Here is a 14,797-nt window from a genome sequence, read left to right on the forward strand (position 1 = left end):
TTGTCACGAAGGAGGGATATTTGCTAGGTATATTCGGAAAGAGGCCACACAGTTGTGCATGTCCCCGCTTGTCCAGGCAACGACAACATCCGCTCACTAGGGCTTAATTGTTTACCTTTCATATTAGCATCATCTAAGCATGCTTTCTCAACTGGGAGAAGCAGTGATAAGCGAACAGCACGAGTTCCATTGCAGGTTCTTCATCTTAGGATAACCCCAAATAATGCCAGGTATTCTTATTTTTAGGCATTTGGTAATTTTCAACTTTTTCCTATTTGTCTCGGTGTTTTTCTTTAGTACAGTTCCTGCGCACCTTGGCGCAATAACATGTTTGGCTTCATTCACACCACCATGCTCTGATCGAATACGGCTACAACACATACATGCAAGGAGAAGCGGGCGGGTCGGTATGTGGCCGATGAAACTATTTTGTCTATTTGTGCCCAATTTGACGAAATTTTACGTTAGTATGTCATTCGTGGTGCTCATTTAAATACTTTTTCTGGGACGTTGTAGTGCTCATATATTTTGTATAGGAAGAATGCTTTATAAATCGAGTACTGGACCGAGTTTGATATGTTGCGAATCATCAGTCTGTCGCTGTTTTCTCGTCATCATTTAATAGTACCCCGCAAAACAAGTCACGATGACATCAAATAATCGAACTCTAAAGTTGAGGGCATGAAATTTACAGCACACCATAGAAATTATGGCAGAATACCAATTTTGAGCAAGTATACATTACTCAAATTAGAGTGGTTAACCATCTTCTGTTTTTTTTTTTTTTTACATGCACACGCACGATGAAACTACCCCGCCGTGGTGGTCTAGTGGCTAAGGTACTCGGCTGCTGACCCGCAGCTAGTGGGATCAAATCCCGGCTGCGGTGGTTGCGTTTCCGATGGAGGCGGAAATGCTGTAGGCCCGTGTGCTCAGATCCTGGGACACGTTAAAGAACCCCAGGTGGTCGACATTTCTGGAGCCCTCCACAACGGTGTCTCTCATAATCATATGGTTGTTTTCGGACGTTAAGCCCCACATATCAATCAATCAAGCAAGCAAGCAATCAATGAGCGATGGAACGTGTTCAACTACGGCAGCTTACAGTGACAGAATGTCTTCACAGAAATGCGATTGCAGCCCCATTTACACCGAATTCAACAAGAGCAGGAAACGCAGAGCCGAGGAAAGCAGAACACTCTACGCAAACTCTCGCAATTCGAAGGCAGAAGTGAGGCCACCGGCACCGAGATGCAACGCTTCTGCCGTCCCTGCTGACATCCGCCCTCGCTATACAGTCCGGATTGAAAAACGCCGGTGCCACTTTGACCCCGCACTGCAGTCGGAGACAACAGGGCAGCCTTGTTCTGCGAGTGCCACCACTCAACGTCGTCACTTGGTGAGGTCCGCCCTTACGTATGAGTCGAGGCGGCCATCCACTTGCCGAGGCGCCTGTGCAAGCACGCTGTGTCACACTCATCTTTACGTGCGCGAGCTGTATCGTCACTCCTCGAAAATGCCAACACGCTCGCTGTTTTCCTCGTCAGGGGCGAAAGCGAAGCTGGAGCTTTAATGTAAAGCACCCCTACAGCCACTCACTCTCCTACCGTTGCCGCGCGTCTATGTTGCTCCGTTCTTCGTGCACAGCGGCGGCGCGTTGAAACTGGCCGTAGGCAATTCGAGAGGCAGGCAGAAGTGAAATTCCGGGCAGCCGGCTGGAGCCTGCTCGCAGAATGGACGAGTAGAAATGTCGGAAATGAGTCTGCACGTGTGGAGGAGAGGACGAACTCACGCTGCTGAACAGCGTCGTACAAATAGACGAAGCGCGTACTCAGGGATAGCAGCGGGTCTTCCTGGTTTCTGAAAGTCATCAGTGGCCTTCTCGCACTGTGTCTTCATGACGAAATGGTTCCAGAATCTCATCTACACTTGGACATTACGTTCTTTTTTCGTTTGTATTTTGCGCCCGGCTTTGCACTTTCTCACAGGTTGGTGAGTTTATTGAAAAACAGTTCCCAGAGTTTTTTTTTTTTCATACAACTCGAGGCTGTCCAGAAGGCCCACAATGCGGCGGTGAGGCGAGGCTAGAGGCCTCCCCGTCCCTACGTGGGAGCGGCCCGCAATCCTACCCCTATATAACGAGGGTGGAATCTTTCAGGAACCCAATCAAGTTTTTCATTCATCCATTTCCCAACAATTTCACGAATTTATGCACTGCTCTTGTCTGTCGAAGTCATGATTTCCTTATTTATTCACTCCGCACGCTAGCACATGTTCCATGCATACTAACTTGTGCGAAGGCGATTAGATAACTGACGTATGACGCTGGAAAGTTCCCTTTGCGTTGTGCCCGGCGATGGTTTCGATTAATCTCGCAGAGTCACGCTACGTGTCCGTCTGTCTGACTTTTCTCAGAATCCACGCATACTGCTTGTGCAATGGTTTCGCCCTCAATTTGCACCATCTTTGAACTCATTTCAATACCAGTTTCTCTTTTTCAGGTTCACTTTTCCCCTTTTCGTGCTGTCGGTGGGTCCTCATCCGGGTCGAGACGGTTGTGCCTTCTCTAAGCTTTAAGCTTTCTAAAATAAAAATGAGGGTAACATAAATTGTTGTCTGCATCATAATCAGTACAATGCACAGCGTTGTGCTTCTTAGGTTTTCGGCGCCTTTCGATTCTCACATTATTTCCTTTGCTATAAGCTCTGCGCTATTATAAAACAAGTTCACAAGCCAAAGTAACTCGCATCGTGCTTAGCGTTTACGAGAAGCTCCATTTTTGATATTATGAGCATATTAGGTGGTCATTGGTGAAGTCCTGAATGCGGAAATTAACCCCCACTGAGATAGCCCAAGACCGTGCGTAAGGTTCTATATGCCGAGACAGAATGGTGTTTAGGGTGGGTTCGTGCAGGTATCACTGAACGCAGGTATCAATGAACACATGTATATCAGGTGCGCCAATATCTATTACTTTAATCAAATTAGCTGAAATACCAAATTCATGTTTGTTCAACGATTACTTGCAATGTACGACTATGAATGTGACGAATCCAAAAGATACATTTGCGCATCAGCATTTGATACTAACGAAGAATGGCAGACGCTTGTCGTTCGTCAGATGCGCACTGTCTATTTCCTGAATTCGGAGCATTTTTTTAGCGAACGGCACGTATAGAATAATTCCACCGGTCTTACGTCACGAAAATGTGGTGGCGCTGTCTTGGTAGGCAAAAGATGCTCTGTCTACCGCAGTTTCTGCTGGGTTTTCAATGGTGCATGTGATGTTCTCAGTCAAGCAACGAAAAAAAAAACGGTATGTCAACGAGCTGCATCGCGGTTGGATGTGAGTCGCGTCTCACAACTTGGTTTTGTTTGTTGGGGCACATCGCAGCCCTCAGCGTATATGATGGAAGTTACGTGCAGACGTCACTATAATTTTATCCATAATGTCGACATCAGCCTACCTGTGTTTACAAACATAGAATGGGTCTATACTTTCAGCGTTTCTATAGGTACACGTATCTATCTAGCCGCCTTCGTCTGTGTGCTCCCGTGATCACCTCTTTTTCTTCTTTGGTGTAGACCAAAATTGGTACGGATGGGTAAGAGGGTTTGTGAAATATGAGTTTCTGGTTACACCATAAATAACGTGAAAAACCCGTATCGCACGTCTTGACACACTTTCTTCTAGGCCCATGTGGCACATGCATGTCACGAGACGTTGCACTCGGGTATGTGCCACTTGTGATTGCCAGTTTACATCTATCCCGGAGTGGTGATGACTGACATTAGTAACTTAAAATGTGAGAGAATTAGGGGAAACTTACATTGGCTGCGTTGACCCAACGAATCAGCAGGAATCGAACCCAAGGATTCTGCGTGGCAATCAAGATACTTATGTAGTTTTTAGCCCAACAAAACAATCCAGCATGTATATACTGGAAAATAAAATTGAATTGAATTGAATTAGGTTTTCTACTACAGGGCCACGCCATGTCTTGATGCCGCTTTGAAAAAAAGACCCTATGTAGGCGTGACGTGGGTGCAACTTCAGTTGCGGTTGAAGTGCTGGCTTTGACATTTTACACAAAAGCAATTAACATTACTCATTTAAACTCATGAAGCAAACGTTATGGCGAGGTAGCGTCAGTCGTGCTGCCGATGATGACTGCGCATTTATAGCAGTCTAATAAATATTGAATTTGAATTCCTTAATGACTCAGTAAGATATATTCAAGTGTTGTTAGACCCTGCAGGAATATGCTAACGAAAGTTATGTGGGATAGTCACATTGTTACTCAATAACGGTTTTTGTTCTTCAGGGAGTTAGACGCAAAAAAAAAGAGAAAGGCTGGCAGTTAATCTGGGCAGAAAATTGCCAGATCAAGGTGCGGCAATCTCCCGACAGTCGGTCATTTCGCATTGCCTGTGATTCTAATTTACGCAATATTGCACAAACGTTGCATAAACAGTCACATAGCCGATTTTAAGTTGGGTTAAACGGCTTCGTACATTTTACCTCATGATTTTTAAACCTATTTTTTCTTGCCCTGTGGCTCACTAATCCATTTCAATGCACGTGATCTGACAAAAAATATGGATGGTATCACAACTTTCTTATCATCGGCCGGTCATAAATGTTGTGTTAGTTTCATAAGTGAAACATGTCTCTGTGCATCTCGCAATCACTGGTATACCTTCCCTTCATACCCTGCTGAATACTTGCACTTCGGTAACAGTAGTAATGGTGGTGCAGCAATTTATTGTCCTCGGAATCACGTTTTCGTAAGTAATTTGAGTAATTCGCAGTTACTCACTCAACATGAGGAACTGCGAATCTGTTTGGGTTGAATTTGTTGATTCATTCTTTTCACAGGATGAGAAGACATGAATTTATCGTTCACAGTCACCATGTGGCAGTGATGATACACAGTTTTTCGGGATTCGCTACATAAATTATCATGTGAGAGCAAAAATGTTATTATGATAGGCGATATTAGTATTAGCCTTCTAGATACACCCAACACAGTGTTCAATGATTACATTACCTGCCTAAATGAATTTGGGTATGAAAGCCTAATTACGTTTCAGACTCCTAGCCCCGCAAACAAAAGAGGTGCACTTATTCATTATGCACTATCGAATTTTCTTGCTAACCCGACTGTGGCGTTAGCCAGACTTCTGTTTCAGATCACTTCCAATATTTGCGCTTTTAAGTTATACTCCTGACGCTGCTGTCACGGGCTTTGCCAGAAAGAAGTACAATTCAACAATGTTCATTGAATTAATATCCGCTAACGACTTGCACTCATTTATATCACATGCGATAACCCAGAAACTGCTTACAATAAATTTTCAAAGACAACTTCTAATTCTCTTGCACATTCGAGCGTAATAAAGAATTGCGAAAACATGTTTTCAGCTCCTCGTAACCCATAGCTATCTCGCAGTTTGCAAAATTGTCTGCAGAAAAGAAGAGACCCGTAACAGAAAAACGAAAAAACAGCCCTTTATTATCAGACTTCTTGATGAGTATAGAAGGCATTCTAATATATTAGGAAAACTGCTCAAACAGGCTAAAAAAATACTGTGAGAATGAAATAAAGCGTGCTGGTAATTATGTAAAAACAATGGAAAGTGTTAAACTCTGTATTGGTTAGATCCAATCAGAATGCCGAAATAGCAATGATAAAGTCGGGTGACCTTCTCAATAATCTCTTAGATATTGCAAACTGTTTTATTAACTTTTTTTGTACTGACAACCATTCACCAAGTTTTACTTACCCCCGTGTGCCTCATAACGTTTTCTTTCAACCTGCTACACCTGAAAAAAAATAGCAACCTAGTTTTAGAATGTGTGGCCTTGTCTTGATAATTTCTGCCCATCTATCATAAAAACAATAGCTGGTGCACTCTTAGAAACATTTTGTCACATATTTAACATTATTTTTACCACGTGAATTTTTCAAAGTTCATTAAAGAAGGCGAAAGTAATCCTGGTTTTCAAGAAGGGGGATAAGCGTCGCACATACATCGCCCTATAGCATACTTTCATTCTTTTGTAAAGTTGTTGATAAAGTGATCGTAATAGGCTGGATGTCTCATTTATCAACATTTCATATCCTATCAACAAATTAATTCAGATTCAGGGAGGGCTACTCAACTGATTTAGAATTATTATATTTGAAAGATAGGATCCGACACGCGATTGTTGCAAGAAACATGGTTAGGGCACAATTTATCTATCTATAAAGCCTTCGATTCACTGGTTCACAACATGCTGTTTGCTAAGTTATATTTTATTGGTATAACAGACCTGGCAGCCAAATTACCACGAAACTATTTGGAAGACCGAGAATATTTGTATCGATGCCTAGCACTTACTCGCACCCTAAAACAACTAACATTGGGGTACCTCAGGAATCGATGTCAGGTCAACTCTTACTTTTAATATATAATAAAGACCTTTCATATTACCTAAAATCATCATACTGTATTGTTCACGCTGACGACACCTTCATTTTCTGCTGAGATAATAACCTTGATTCCTTATTGTGTAAACTTAACCATGACACGGATAACATAGTGAATTGGCGCCAACAAAAAAAACTACACATTATTGATACGAAATCAAAGTTAATCGTTTTCTCCTCTAAGCATAATTGTTTTTAATGATTTTCATCATTAACCTTTGCTTCATACGTTTTCTATCCTACTGACAATGATGTTTCTTGGTATTGGATGAACATTAGGTAAACACCTCAAAGTTTGTGGGCATGTTTTATTGTTAACAAAAAGGCAGCTTTTGGCATTCGGATATTAATTGAAGTTCGCAATATTTTCAATATAAAAACAATATTCTCTCTCTACTACGCTTTCATTCATACGCATAATAATTATTGCATACCATAATAGGGAAACACGCATCCAGTTCGTTTATCGCCATATATTGCAGCACGCTCAAAATCAGGCTATTCGCATCATGACACATAGCACTCACACATCAGAAGCATCTCTATTGCTCATCGCTAACGGCACTCTGTCAGCTGGAAAACTTCACAAATACCAATCGATTAAACGGAAAGCTTTCGTTCCCCGTAATCACCAAAAGTCAATGTCCTCACTCTTTCTCAACCCGCTTCGCTTCCAGCAATAGCTATTTATTACCGAAACCCACAACTAATCATGGTAAGTTCACTACTAATTTTTAAGCCACACAACTCTGATACTCATTGGCATGTCATATTAGGACTCTCTCTCATTTCTACACACTCACGTTCAACCTTCAATTTTACTTGCACTCAGCATAATCATTTCAACATCGCCACTTTTTTTAGCCTTTGTTTGTACTCAAATCATGTTTGTGTAATGCTTCTTTCGTTACAGTTTGTGTTCATATTTTGTTACTCATTCCTTATGGGAGGTCCTCTGTACAGACTGTTTGCTTTGGGACCGCCCTCTGTACCTGTATAATCTCCAATTGTAACTACCATTCTTGTGAAAATAAATGATTGATTGATTGTTTTATCGATTGGTGGACTGAAAACGTGCTTCATTGCGGTAACGTCATTGCTCTAACGCGAGTGCCGACGTTGTTTGAGACTGTAATTTACGCAGTGAAGTCACCACTGCACGCCAGTGTAGTAGGCAATTCTGGTAAGTCCACGTTGTGCATACAACGACTGCAGTCAAAGGTCCACCTCGTAATGCTTGCCTAACAAAAATATGCATCATAAACATTTACTGTCCGGTTTTGTTCGCATGAAACTGACTGCACTGGGCTTACGTGAGACCTGGTGATTTGTTTTTCTTGTTTTATTAAATATCTAACATATTATATCTCCTGCCGTCTCTAAATATCAGAACCGCACCTTTTGTGCCCATTGACAGTGGCGGTGAAGGTTGGTTCCAAGTGTTTCCGTGAATTTCCTAGCCTGCTGCTGCACTTTGTCTGAGATACCGAGGTGCATGTTGTTGGTTTTATTGATACCGTAATTATATTGGCGCGAAAACAAAAACAACAAAAAATGAGGACTCTTAAGCGCTCAGCTGGCCCAACAAAGGCACGCCGATGCACTTCACGTAGGTCATTGTTTCTAAATACACAAATTCGTGTTACACATATGCTCATGTTGTGCCTTCTTCCTTTCTGTTTCACTTTTTTCTTTGTGAATTTTTTATAAAAACATGGTCATGACGTAATTGCGCACAATATAACCGAAACGTTTGCTTTGCACATCATTTTGGTCGGGGTCCGCATGTTTCATCCCAACCAGACGGACTTTCGTCATACTCACGACGTCTTTACGAAGTAACGTGTCACACCTCGCCATAATCACAAGCTCTGAAAAGTGCTGGCACGGCACAAGAATGAGTGAATTAAACATTTATTGCAGAAAATATATACATCAAGAAAGGACGGGGCAGGTCCCTATTCCGGGACTCCGTTGGATTGCGCTGCAATTCGCGGCCGCTTCACGAGTCTCCGCTGGTCCTCGAGAGCTGGGCCCGACAAAGCCTTCTCCCACCCCTACCACGTTGTCTGCGTAATTTGCGCGATGCTTCTATTAGACTGACAAGCTCAAACCATGTGAAACAGGTCAGCGCGGTTGCCACAGACTTTACTCAATGCAATTGTTTTGGGTCTATTTTCGCCACTATGACCGGGCTGCTGTACGAAATGAGGTCCGTTCAATCTACCTGCACCGCGTAAACCAGTTCACGAGGTGCTGCACCTTGCCATTTGTTTCAGCGGTGCAGCATTGACGACCTCTGAACCCTGCCATTCGTTTCTAAAGGGGCAGAAGAGATGCAGCACTGAATCATGATTTTCCTGCCCTTCCTGCGCTGACGGTACAGGCTTGGTGCAGCCCCGCGTGCAGCTGAGCAGACGACGCAGCACTTAGGCATACGCGCTGTACCGGCATTTACTAGCGCGGTGCGTTTTGCCAAGACGTTTACGCCTAAAAATTGTCCGCATGTGCGGTTCGCCATCGGTCAGTGTTAGCTGCACGATGTGAACTAAGCGAACAGAAATAAGGCCTGCACCTTGTCGGCACATCGTCATTCGTTTCAGGTGTAGTGTTGTGCCCGCACTGATGAACTGACACTGCACAATTTCTGAACTTCACGTGTACAGCTGTGAAACGGTTCCGATTGGTGTAGGGGAATCGAACGGACCTATGCTCTGAAGCCTGCTCAGACAGGTCTCCTCAGATTTAGTAAGTCCCTTAGCGGGATTAGCCAAAGTTTGTCTTCGTTGGCGAAATAGCTGCAGTGTATCTGTATATGTTGCAGCCGATATTGGTGGTTGAATGCCGTGGTCTTAGCCATAGAGTTTTCTAAAATTAACTAGAGGGGACTCTGTCACTGCGATCGTTCAGCTACCATGGGAATGATGGGTAGTACACACATTTGTCTATTCTTCGTACTTGCGGACGGTGAATATTACTTGCGGCTTCGTTTATTGCTGTGTTTCGGATTTATTTGGAAAGAAAGATTCAACCCTTTTGAACATCGTGACCCGATTCCGAAAGGTAATTCTATACGAATAAGATGGTGAAGCGCAATCGCTGAACATTTGCTGATTTTTGTTTCGTGAGAAAACAGCTCCAAGCCACACGAACACACACGGAGCTAAAAGCAAGCCAGAAGTACCAAAATTAGACAAACGTGTGCAGTACCCATCATTCCCTTGCTCGCTGAAGCGCCGTACGTTGCAGCTTCCATAGACATTAGCGCCAGTTTCCTTTAGTGTATATTAGAAAACTCTACGGTCTGAGGGGTCGGTAGACAGAGCCTGGGGAAGGAATGCTCAGGCCGAGTTGTGTGCCAACTCGTTTGCGGCTACCCCCTGGTGACCTTGCGCCCAGAGGAGCTGCTTTTTTTGTGGCTCGTGTTCATGCCTGCCATAGTATGGCGTGAGCTTGAGGTGAAATACGGCCTCTCATATAGTTCCGGTAGGCTACCTTCGAATCTGTGAGTATGACGGCACAAGGGCAAAGCTAGCGCGTGAGGTCCGTGCTCTCGTCGCGGCGGTTGCTGCGACACACACACGCACTTTTCCCATGACTGCTCGCGTGCCCCTTGGTGGCGCTTGTGTGCTTGAAGACAGTCCTGAGGAATGGAAACGATACGTCCGAATATTACTGAATGTACAAAAGGCGAAAATGCGAAGACATTCAAAAGAAAATAAATGCACCTACAGCAGGTACAAAAGTTATTTCTCTTGGTACAATAGAAATAATCGTAAAGTGAAAAAAAAAGACATCAGTTTATTCAAAATGAGCAGTGCAATCCAACTACTCAAACCCAGTAGGAATCAATCTATCAATACTTTCAAAGTATTTTTCACTGTGAAGGAAACGAATAGATTGTTTCGGGAAAGTATTCCGATCTTTTAAAGTGTGTAGGAAAAACTGAGCTTAAAGCAGTTATTTACTGTGACAATGTCTGGATACTTCGTTGGCTCAAGGAGTTCGTAGGCAGAAATGCAGATGTGGTGTTGCAGTTGTATACGAGTATGCAAATGAGCGCTGCTGAAATTCCACGCGTTTTTTCGTTTCGCTCTTTTCTTCGCTAGGCTGTGCTCGTCGGTTCATTTGACCACCTCTCCTAGTGGCCTTTCTCAGCGTCCCAAGTGGAAACGCAACAGGCGCGTAGCAGAAAACAGGCTTTCTTTCACCCAATGACAACGTCTGTGGTACGCAGCGTCGTTTGTATTGTACGCAGCGTCAGATGACGTCATGCCAGCTGTTCTCGATAGAGGAAAGGTGCGGAGAGAAGCACGCGAGCGTCCGTTGGTGGTTGACGGGCCATTTAAACTATTTTTTCGAAATAGGCTGTTTTGCTTGACCTGGCATAGCTGTGTACAACAATTTAAGATAAAGGAATTGTGATCTTTCACATATGGTTCTAGCTTCGAAAGACAGTAGTCGGCTTGGTTCACTCAGATGGGTTGGGGAATAGATGGGGCGGTATTTATCTTCAGGCAAGGCTATAAAACTGATCCAGTTTAAGAGGATTTTTGCTCTGTGAGAGTTTCATACTACTTTCGTGTGTTCTGTTCCTCGAAGTACGAGAGATTTGGACACAAGGGTCTTCATACTGGGTTGAGCGTTGTGCATGGTGCGTCTATAGTATTACGGTGTATTTGAAAGCGTTAGAAATTACCGTATCTACGGGGTGTCACATTTGGAGACATTAGGCTGTTTTAAACGAAAATCCAGCAATGGTAAAGCTTCTGTCGCTTTCGAACATGAATTATGCTTCGAGGCGAAACTATTTTGCTACAGCTGAATTGGCGCTGTTGCAAATAATTAATAAAAATTTGTTAGATAGGCTTTTTACTTATTCTCTTAGGGGCTATTGCTTTTTTTATAATAGGAAGATGGCATGCATGATCAGTCATGGCATTTTTCGTAAACCACTAAAGTTACACGTAATTCGAGATATCTATGCTGGAATCGTTAGGCCGTTATCGAAACCGATCGCTCCCCGAAGTTCGGCCACGGCAGACCGCAATTAACCGTGGCACGGTGATTGAGAAAGCGTAGAAGCGTGCCTGCTTTTATGTATTCCGTGAGAATACCCTCGACTGAGGGCACTTAAGTGCATTGTGAATGCATGAATCAATACTAGCTCGATTGTAGGCCGTAGAAAGAGTTGCGCTTCAAGTGCGGAGTCTACACTGTCGAGATATACGCACTGATACGATGCGGCTATGTGTAGCTCAATCGCGTCCACACTTGGAATTCGCAGGCCCAACAGAGTGATTCGCAGGCCCAACAGAGGAGACTGAGGACCCTGCAGGTGCGTCAATACGGAAGAATTCACAGGCATCGTCACCAGGTTAGTCTCTGCTTCTTTCCACGCACATGAATGCTATCACATATAAATGTGAATAAAAACAACTACAACTATACCCCCAATAATAATAATAATAATAATAATAATAATAATAATAATAATAATAATAATAATAATAATCCCAGTAGTAGAATGAATGAAATTTGCAGTGGTAGCCGCTGGCCTGCTGATGTTAAGAAAAAAAGACATATGCATGCGGCTGCTCCAATTTTTTCAACGTTGGGAAATTATGCACTAATTTTACGTGTTAGTATAGCTCTTATCGCTTCGCCAAGTCATGTGCTGTGAATGGGTGAACACTTCACGCACGTAAACAGCGAACTGTGATTGTGATAGTGTTGCTGCACGTTGGGCGTGCTGGTATTCAAACTTGAATGACATATTTTGTGAATAGAAGATGTTGTCAACGGATTGCCCTTGCTCTGTGTCCACGTGCGGCTTCATAACGCGAGGCATCTAAAGGCTTTGTCGCTGTAATTGGCGGTCACCAAACGTTTCTGAGATGCACGTTGAGATTCTAACATAATTGTTGCGGTTTAACGTCCCAAAATCACGATAAGAATTCGAGAGACGCCAGAGTGGAGGGATCCGGAAATTTCGACCACCAGGGGTTCTTTAACGTGCTCGTAAATCTTGGCAAACAGGCCTCAAGCATTGTCGCCCCCATCTAAAAGGCGGTTATTGTGTCCTGTATTTATCCCTTGAATTGTCGGTTAGCAGCTGAGTGCCTTAGCCACTAAACCACCGCGACGAGTGTACATTGAGACTCTCAGCGGCGCTCGTGTCATTGAATACCTTTCGATGGAATGAACGTGTTTTTTTAACAGAGATGTTGTTCATACTCGAGGCCTGGCCGTCCATCCGCGTAGTGCTGCAGTCACAGAGTCTTGAGGAGGGGGATTCGGTAGGAGAGGAAAAGTTTCGAGGGCGAAGCTCGATGGAAATAATGAACCAATGAGAGGTGCATGCACAAATATATGGTTGACGAAGAGGGCCATCAGCTTCGGTGTTTCGGATTTGCTCGCGAAGTGGAGTTGGTCGCACTTGTTATTCCACGGGAGACAACTAATGTATCATCCATGAATAGATAGTCCATTTTAGCTGCGCACTGGATAAAGTCGCAGCAATCCTGTCACAAGTATTTTTTGAGATTTTTCGGGGATTTCATTTCCTTGTGTTCTATATGCCGTAATACATGTGGCATTGCTTTGTTAGAGCTAAGCCGAGGGTTAGTTTGCTAAGCAACGGGGTACCTAAACAGAAAAGCAAAAAATAAAAAATTGAGGGGATCACCGCCTTTAAGACTATAGAGCGATATTCTGTGCCTATATAGTGTGTACTTCAAGCACTTAGTACTTGCTTTTTATTTTATGACGTTACTCGAGAAGAATAAATTGTGGATTGACTATATTGTAACTCATACAGTTGAAAGTGACTTGCGTCACTGAAGCTTTCGAATATGGCTGCATTCTGTGTAATAGGTAGCATGCTTCAATTCACGAACAATTATGCACTTGAAATTTTTTCGAACTTCTGCAGGAACGTGCGGCCCTTCTGTATTAGGTGGCTGGCTTTTTTTTTTTAACGTGGAGTCGATATGATAAATACATGTTCTGACGTCGGATAGGCAATGCACGCTTGTATGACGCAATATTATTGGCATATTCCATGTTGTGTTGTGAAGGCTGTTTAGAGCACGTGTGTATTTGTACAGCGTGCATGCAAGTTATTTTCACTGCTGTTCCAAACAGAGGAAGTTAGTCTCACTCCATTTTCAAGCAGACGATTGGCTCAGTGGTACGTCACCTGCTAGCTACGCAAGCGACCTGTGTTCGATCTTCGCTCTGACCCGGAAATAACATTTACTTTGTTGCCCCACCGCGGTGGTCTAGTGGCTAAGGTACTCGGCTGCTGACCCGCAGGTCGCGGGTTCGAATCCCCGGCTGTGGCAGCTGCATTTCAGATGGAGGCGGAAATGTTGTAGGCCCGTGTTCTCAGATTTGGCTGCACGTTAAAGAAGCCCAGGTGGTCGAAATTTCCGGAGCCCTCCACTCCGGCGTCTCTCATAATCATATGGTGGTTTTGGGACGTTAAACCCCACATATCAATCAATCAATCAAAACATTTATTTTGTTTGCATCTTCTTTCATTATTAAGTCGCGGACAAGATGATGATATTTCGCTCTCAATTAGGGACGCCCACATTGCTTTAAAGACAGAGAGAGAGAGAGATAATTTGTGCAAAATTGAAACAGGACAAACGCACTCGTGTTCGACGTCTTTGTGCTCGCGTGTTTTTCTCACTTTTTCACCATTTTGCAAAAGCGCTCAGGCGCCGCCATCTTGGACTGATAACTTTGCAGTTTGGTATTCATATCAAATAAACAACAAGTGCTACGGCAAAGCCCCACACACGAAATCAATTTGCCGGCACATTAAACGTTTCAGGATCACGAGCATTCCATATTGTGACATTGAAAATCGTCAAAACAAACGCTTATCAGTCCAAGACGCCGGCGCCCATGAGTTGAAAGAAAATCGTGTATAGGATTATTGGTAGTACGCGACTGCTGAAAAACCGTGCACGAACTAATGGAAATTTCAGCAGACAAACCTTGTTTGTCTGTTTGTTTTTTCGAAAATTTTTTGAGCAGCTTCCGGTTCTTTTTCCGCACTGCTAACCCTTAGAAACACCTACGAAGCCCGGGCAGCTTTTTGATGAAGAACGTACACACCTGTCGTCATTTAAGAAACATGGTCGCAGTTCGCAATCAGGAATTTCAAGAACCGGTCTGCCGCATATATGTAGGTTTAAAGAGAAAAGCAAATTTTCCGCTAAAAATCCACAGAGACTTCGCAGCTCAGTACATGTTGCACTGCACAAGTATGAACGCAAGCAAGAACAGCATGCCGGTACAGAAACCAA

The 14,797-nt window shown here is 43.5% G+C and overlaps 1 protein-coding gene across 2 annotated transcripts in view; it reads left to right on the plus strand.

Moving 5' to 3' along the window:
• Positions 1–14,797, plus strand: part of LOC119160880 (uncharacterized) — a 386,912-nt gene that overhangs the window by 156,211 nt on the left and 215,904 nt on the right. The window contains exon 2 of one of the 2 annotated variants that reach the window (XM_037413152.2): positions 11,764–11,853. The exons of the other annotated variant lie outside the window; for it this stretch is intronic. The gene's annotated coding sequence lies outside the window, so the exon portion shown is untranslated. The remainder of the gene's footprint in view (positions 1–11,763; positions 11,854–14,797) is intronic. 2 annotated transcript variants of the gene reach the window in all.

The sequence above is a fragment of the Rhipicephalus microplus genome, chromosome X (assembly GCF_043290135.1).
Source record: "Rhipicephalus microplus isolate Deutch F79 chromosome X, USDA_Rmic, whole genome shotgun sequence".
Lineage (NCBI taxonomy): Eukaryota > Metazoa > Arthropoda > Arachnida > Ixodida > Ixodidae > Rhipicephalus > Rhipicephalus microplus.